General features: G+C 33.1%; 1 protein-coding gene across 1 annotated transcript in view; it reads left to right on the top strand.

Moving 5' to 3' along the window:
* The window catches only part of LOC126281258 (zinc finger protein 572-like), a 65569-nt gene extending 59896 nt beyond the window's left edge, over positions 1 to 5673 (top strand). The window contains exon 5 of the transcript XR_007551236.1: positions 4475 to 5673. The gene's annotated coding sequence lies outside the window, so the exon portion shown is untranslated. The remainder of the gene's footprint in view (positions 1 to 4474) is intronic.
* The last annotated feature ends 327 nt before the right edge of the window (positions 5674 to 6000 follow it).

The raw sequence follows: 6000 nt of genomic DNA on the forward strand, positions 1-6000 counted from the left end.
GGAATTATGGTAAACCCTGTTCAGGTGTAAAGTTGTTTCAATGAATTCTTCCTAAATATAGTAAGATCAGATGTGGATTTGACATTGTATCAAGGCATTACAAATTTGGAGAACGGCCAGAACACATCTTTTAAACAATTGCAAAAATCACCCAGAGGGATGTGGAAAAGGAAATATAGTCTCTAAAAAATAAAACCTCATGTGGGTGCGATGAAATAACATCTGTAATCAAGTGTGTGTACAATATTATTTCTCAGCCATTGTCAATTATTATAAATCAATCTTTTGAACAGCGATGCTTTCCAAATGTATTGAAATATGCTGAGATCAAACCTCTATTCAAAAAAGGATCGACAGAAGATATTGGGAATTTTACTGCCCTATCTCTCTTTTGCTGGTATTCTCTAAAGTGTTAGAAAATATTGCAGCAAAACAAATTAGTAAATTTCTTACTGTAAATGATATCATTTTTAAAAACCAGTTCGGATTCCAACTGGGTAAAAGCTCTGTGAATGCTATAAATGAGTTTATCCAAAAAATATACTCCACATTATATAAGGGTAGAAAGGTCACAGGAATATTCTGTGATCTAACTAAAGCTTTCGATTCAGTGAACCATGCATTACTCCTCCACAAATTACAGATGTATGGAATCAAGGACACAGCTTTAAAATGGTTTAGCTTTTACCTGTCAGGTAGGAAACAAAGAGTAATTTTAACTTCAAATGGAACCAATTATTCCTCAGATTGGAAAACAGTTCCCCAAGGAGTCCCACAAGGTTCGATATTGGGTCCCTGTCTGTTTCTTGTTTACGTAAAGGACATACCACTTGCTATTGATGTTCATTCAGTCTTATTTGCTGATGATAAATCAGTTCTGATTGAAAATGAGGTATCTGAAAGTATTCCAGAAAAAGCCAAAAATACTTTAGAAAAACTCGAGTCTTGGTTCTATCAAAATGGACTAAAACTAAATGTAACTAAAACAAGAATGATACAACTTGAAGCTAAATCAGTAGAAAGGACTGAAAAAAGATAACTTGCAATGATCAGAATATCACAGAAGTAAACCACGTGAACTTCTTAGGCCTAAATCTTGACAAAAATTTAAACTGGTAGGTACATGTAGACTACTTAGCAAATAAACTGAACAAATTAGCATTTGCAATGTGTATTTTGTCAGGTGCCACAAACATGGATACCAGAAAGATAGTTTATCAATGCTGCTTTGAGTCTTTTATTTGCTGTGGCATAATCTTCTGGGGAAATTCAACATATGTCACTAGGCTCCTAGTATTACAAAAGGAAGTTGAAATGTGGGATCCTGTTGACCACTGTTAAAAAATGTGGTGGTGTTCCTATATAAAAATCAACATACACTAGACACTTTCCATTTTGACCACAACTACAGCACTCGCCACAGAGATAACTTCAAACTTCCAACACATCGTTTAAAATTTTATGCCCAAACGCCATAGTATATTGGGTTAAAAATTTTCAACAAAATAAAAGGCAGTAATATATTTAACATGGAGCTTGGTTCACTGAAAAGAATGCTCTTTACTCTTCTGGTGGAAAAGTGTTAATAGTTCTGTTGATGAATTCATTGAGGGCAGCTTCACAGTTTGAACACTGGGATTGTATTACATGTATTATTTTATGTACATGTGTAGCTGTAACTTAGAAATGTAAAATATAATTTAAACTTTTGTATTTCTCTTAAAAAAAGAGAAAAAAGTTTCTTTTGTAAACCTTGATATGTCTTCTGTACATCAAATCAAATGATTTGAAAATAGTATGTAATGATATGAATAAATCACATATCAAGTGGTGGGGAAATTGATGTTTCAAACTACCAATAAAATGTTAAGTTTGTGAGTAATTTTTAAAAAAAATGGAATTCATTGCTAGAATTGATTAAATCATTAACAGTTTACCAATTAATCTCACTGGTCATTTAGTGGACTGATCAGGAAAATGCTACCAGCAATATAGCAAAAAAAAATACAGATCTGCAAGAATGATGTTACAAGGGCTGAAATATTACGGACTCTGCATGCTGTTGAAAATGATATGTCCTTTCTTATGACAGGGTAGCAAACTGCTTTGTTTCCAGTCATGTTCACTAACAATAATTAGCTAGTAAGATATAGCTTGGGCAGACCAAGACATTATACAGTATTGTTCATGGATTAGCTCCACACATCAGGAAACATATTCTTGAAGATCTTGAAGGGGACATTCCTTTTGCAATCTTATTTGATGAGAGCCTTAACAAGGTGGCTGAGCTGCAGCAAATGGATATTGCTGTCAGATATTGGCACAAAGTTAACAAACAAGTTGAAATGCAATATTTTTCATCTGCATTTTTAGGCCATACCACTGCTGCTGATATGTTGGATGGTTTTACCAACATGTTTCAGGTATCAATGGATGGGCATAATGTCAGTAGGACATTCTTGAAGGATCTGTGTCTTGATCTGAAGAGTATTCACGGGGACAGTGTGTCAGCTTTTATTGTTATGGAATCTTCTTCAAGAATGCAGCCTTATAAACTAACTGAGGTGTATCTTTTCTGAGATCGATTTATAACGTAGGCTTTTTGAAATTAACTGCAACCAGTCACCTTTCATTTTGTTCTCGAATTTTTACTATCCCATTACCTGTTTTGAACCACCTAGTGATTTACCGAATCTGCCACAAAATCAGTGTGTAATATAAAACTTGATAATAAAGCTGCTCTTATTCTTGCAAGAGACATGAACTAAGATCATGCTGTATGGCCTGAGCTCAGAAAAGTAAAAAGTGCCTGCCAAAGGTATTTTAATTTACAGGACCGAGTACAGAGACTTCCTGATCGAATCTCCTTCTAACCTCAGTTTTGACATACAGCATGTGTAGATATATAAGCTTTTGTGATCCTGTTGTGATAAGTAATAGCCCAATATCTAACAAGTCTAGAATCTTGAATGCCTTTCAGAAATTCTCTTCACAGAATTGATTTAAGTGCTAAGGACTGTGATTTAAGTTGAGAAGGACTTTATGCATCTTCTTGATAAGGAGGTATTTTTGGATATCTGGGTAAACTACAGGAGGACTAAAATGAGAATTGATCACTATTGGATGGTAATACCATCTGTCAGCATTTGTATAGCTTTCTTCAAAAGGTTCTCATTCTGAGTCATGGTCAAGCATTTGTAGAGCAAAGTCTTTCCATTAATAAAGATTATATGATAGTCAACCAAGAAAGTGAGTCATTGGTAGCCATGTGTCAAATATATGATGACCTGAAATCGAACTGGTGCTGTCTTCAAGATCAATGTTAACAAGAGAATGATTCTAGACTATTGGAATGCTCGAGATTGGTATTGTGAGGCTTTAAAGCAGAAGCAAGATGAAGAAGCCAAAAGAGCTAGATGGAAGACATCCATCGTCCAGCAAGTTAAAGAACCGAGGTCAAAAGGTTATGGATACTGACCGAAAGGGCCAATGTACTGAGTGGAACTGAGGAAGAGATTCCTTCTCTCACAAAGGAGTTTTGACTGGTTTTCATTTATTGATTTGAATTGTTTGTTTGAGAAAATACAGAGTATTGTTATTTTTTTTTTAAACTTTAATGTTATATTATACACCATCTTTCTTTTATGTCTGTCTTGACTGATGCATCATCTTGCCTGGAAAGTTCGTAAATCCTATATGATAGGAGGAAAGTATTACCAAAGTAAGAAACCTAATGAAAAATGTGACTGAAAAGACCTCTGTCTACATTTTCATGCTCAGTTTATCAGGGTTGTCAGGATATGAATATGTGTTTTATACACTTTAGTTTGTGTTCATTTCCTTGAAAGGCAGCCCATAACAATCCATACTAATTTAGGGAAATAGTGGCCAGGCGGCTTATATGCCAGATGTAGAATGCATACAAAATAAAGAAAATTCATAAAGAAATTAGTTACAAAATGTTTGACGTAGACAGATACCAAACAGAATTTCAAGGCATGTATGTACCTTGAAACATTTGTTACTCCATTTCCAATAGTTGTGAAGGAGCCTATCAACCATTTTGTGTATGATCCATTTACTTGACAGCCTTTTCAAGCCCATGTTGTTACTGACATCACTGCTTCTGTCTGTCAGTACGCATCTCAACTTCCCAAATTCAATTGAAGTTCTGTGTGAAATTGTAGATATGTGTCCTAACCCAACAGAAACTTTTAATCTTTCTGGAGGGTGTGTGATAACCAATAATATTCTGTGAAAAGAGAGATGTATTCTGAAGAATAATTTTTGATGCCATCTCAGCTGCAATATTTTTCCTCAGCCCATATTTGAAAAATGACTTATATGGTTTGAGACATAAAAAGTAGTAAAAGAGCATTGTTAATTCATAGGTGAATTTCCATTCTCAGCAATGTGTTACAAAGATGTGTACTATAGTTATGATTTGAATTGTTGATAAAATTCTTATTTTCAGATGTATGGTGTTGAGCAGATAAACATTCAATATTTGCTGAAAGTTAACTTCAAGTACAAATTTTAAATTTTCTATGCCTGCACCTAATAAAATATGAGATAACACTTGTATACAAAGATGAAGAAATGTACTGTTATTATTTTTATATGTATGTCCTCTTCTATTACTTCAGCACTTGTGTATAATTGTTCCATTTGCTTAGTCCTCCAGTCATAGATGGTAATTATTGTGGTTGCTGGTAATTATCGGGGATTGCAGCTATGTAAAAATACACACACTATCTTTAAGACTGAATATAATGGCTGAATCCTTTGCTCATTTTATATATGCAGTCTGTTTTCTGACATCTTAAAATTTGTTTGAATTTTACATGAAAGGACTGAATGTGTCACATAATTTGCTGAAAATAAAAGAATTTTCACATATTGTAACACCTAATGAAACAGAAAAACTTTTGTTTCATTTGCATGTAATCATAAGATTGTCAGCACTTTAGATATAAAAGCATTTTTGACTAACTTCAAATTTGTAATTGATTTTAATCTCATGAACAGTTTGTTCTTAAATTCCTTCACTGTGATTCAAACAATTCATATGATGATTTGATGTCATCATGTTTGCTTAAAAGGTTTAATTGTGTAGAAAACATGTTTTATCTTTAAAAGCATTGATGGAAGCTATCACATGGTCTGAATATAAACTCCTTAAAATCAAAGTGTTCAACATGATGTAAGAGATTTTGTAGTGATAAACTGTAATTAAATATTGGATTCTGCCATAAAAGTTTCTTTTAAGTGTATGATTTCATAATATGTCACTGCTGTAGCTATTATATGAAAAACAATACAAGCCAAGTAAAATTTCTGTACACACTTTAATTCTTTGCTTTGATAAATGTGTGTTTTGAGTACATCATAGCTATTCAGATGTGTGTCAATATTTGTTTTGCACTTGAAGAGGACAGATATTTTTGTAACATTTTTCTAGAGTATTTTACATTATAATGTTCATCATCTGTGTATTTAAAAATAGAATAAATCTACTAAAAAAAAGTAAGCTAATAGTAACAGAAGGAAAATTCTTGAATAAAATGTTTTTGTCTCAGTTTTTTTCTAATTAAGTGTCAGCAATTATGGGATTGCTTTTAATTCGAAGTTAGAATTAACTTGTTAATAAAAACAGAAATTTTTCATCTAAAATGGCTTTCATTTACACAAATTACTTACACTTCAGACCATAAATCTTGTAAAAGAAACAACTTGCTGTTCATTCAAAACTAGAGGGTTAATAACACATTTAGAAATACAGAAGCCCTTACCATTTTTTGCCTACTTAACATCTTTACTTACCCTTGAGATCTCAAAATCTGTCAGGGAAAAATGCTAAAACTTGTCAGAAAATCAGAGAATTTTACTTGGGGAAACTTTTGGCAACCCTGGAATGTATCTAAGAAACATATTGTAAATTCCCTGACACTCCTGAATTACATGGCTGCACACTCTACAAATAGAATGACCTAAGTGGAG

The sequence above is a fragment of the Schistocerca gregaria genome, chromosome 7 (assembly GCF_023897955.1).
Source record: "Schistocerca gregaria isolate iqSchGreg1 chromosome 7, iqSchGreg1.2, whole genome shotgun sequence".
NCBI lineage: Eukaryota > Metazoa > Arthropoda > Insecta > Orthoptera > Acrididae > Schistocerca > Schistocerca gregaria.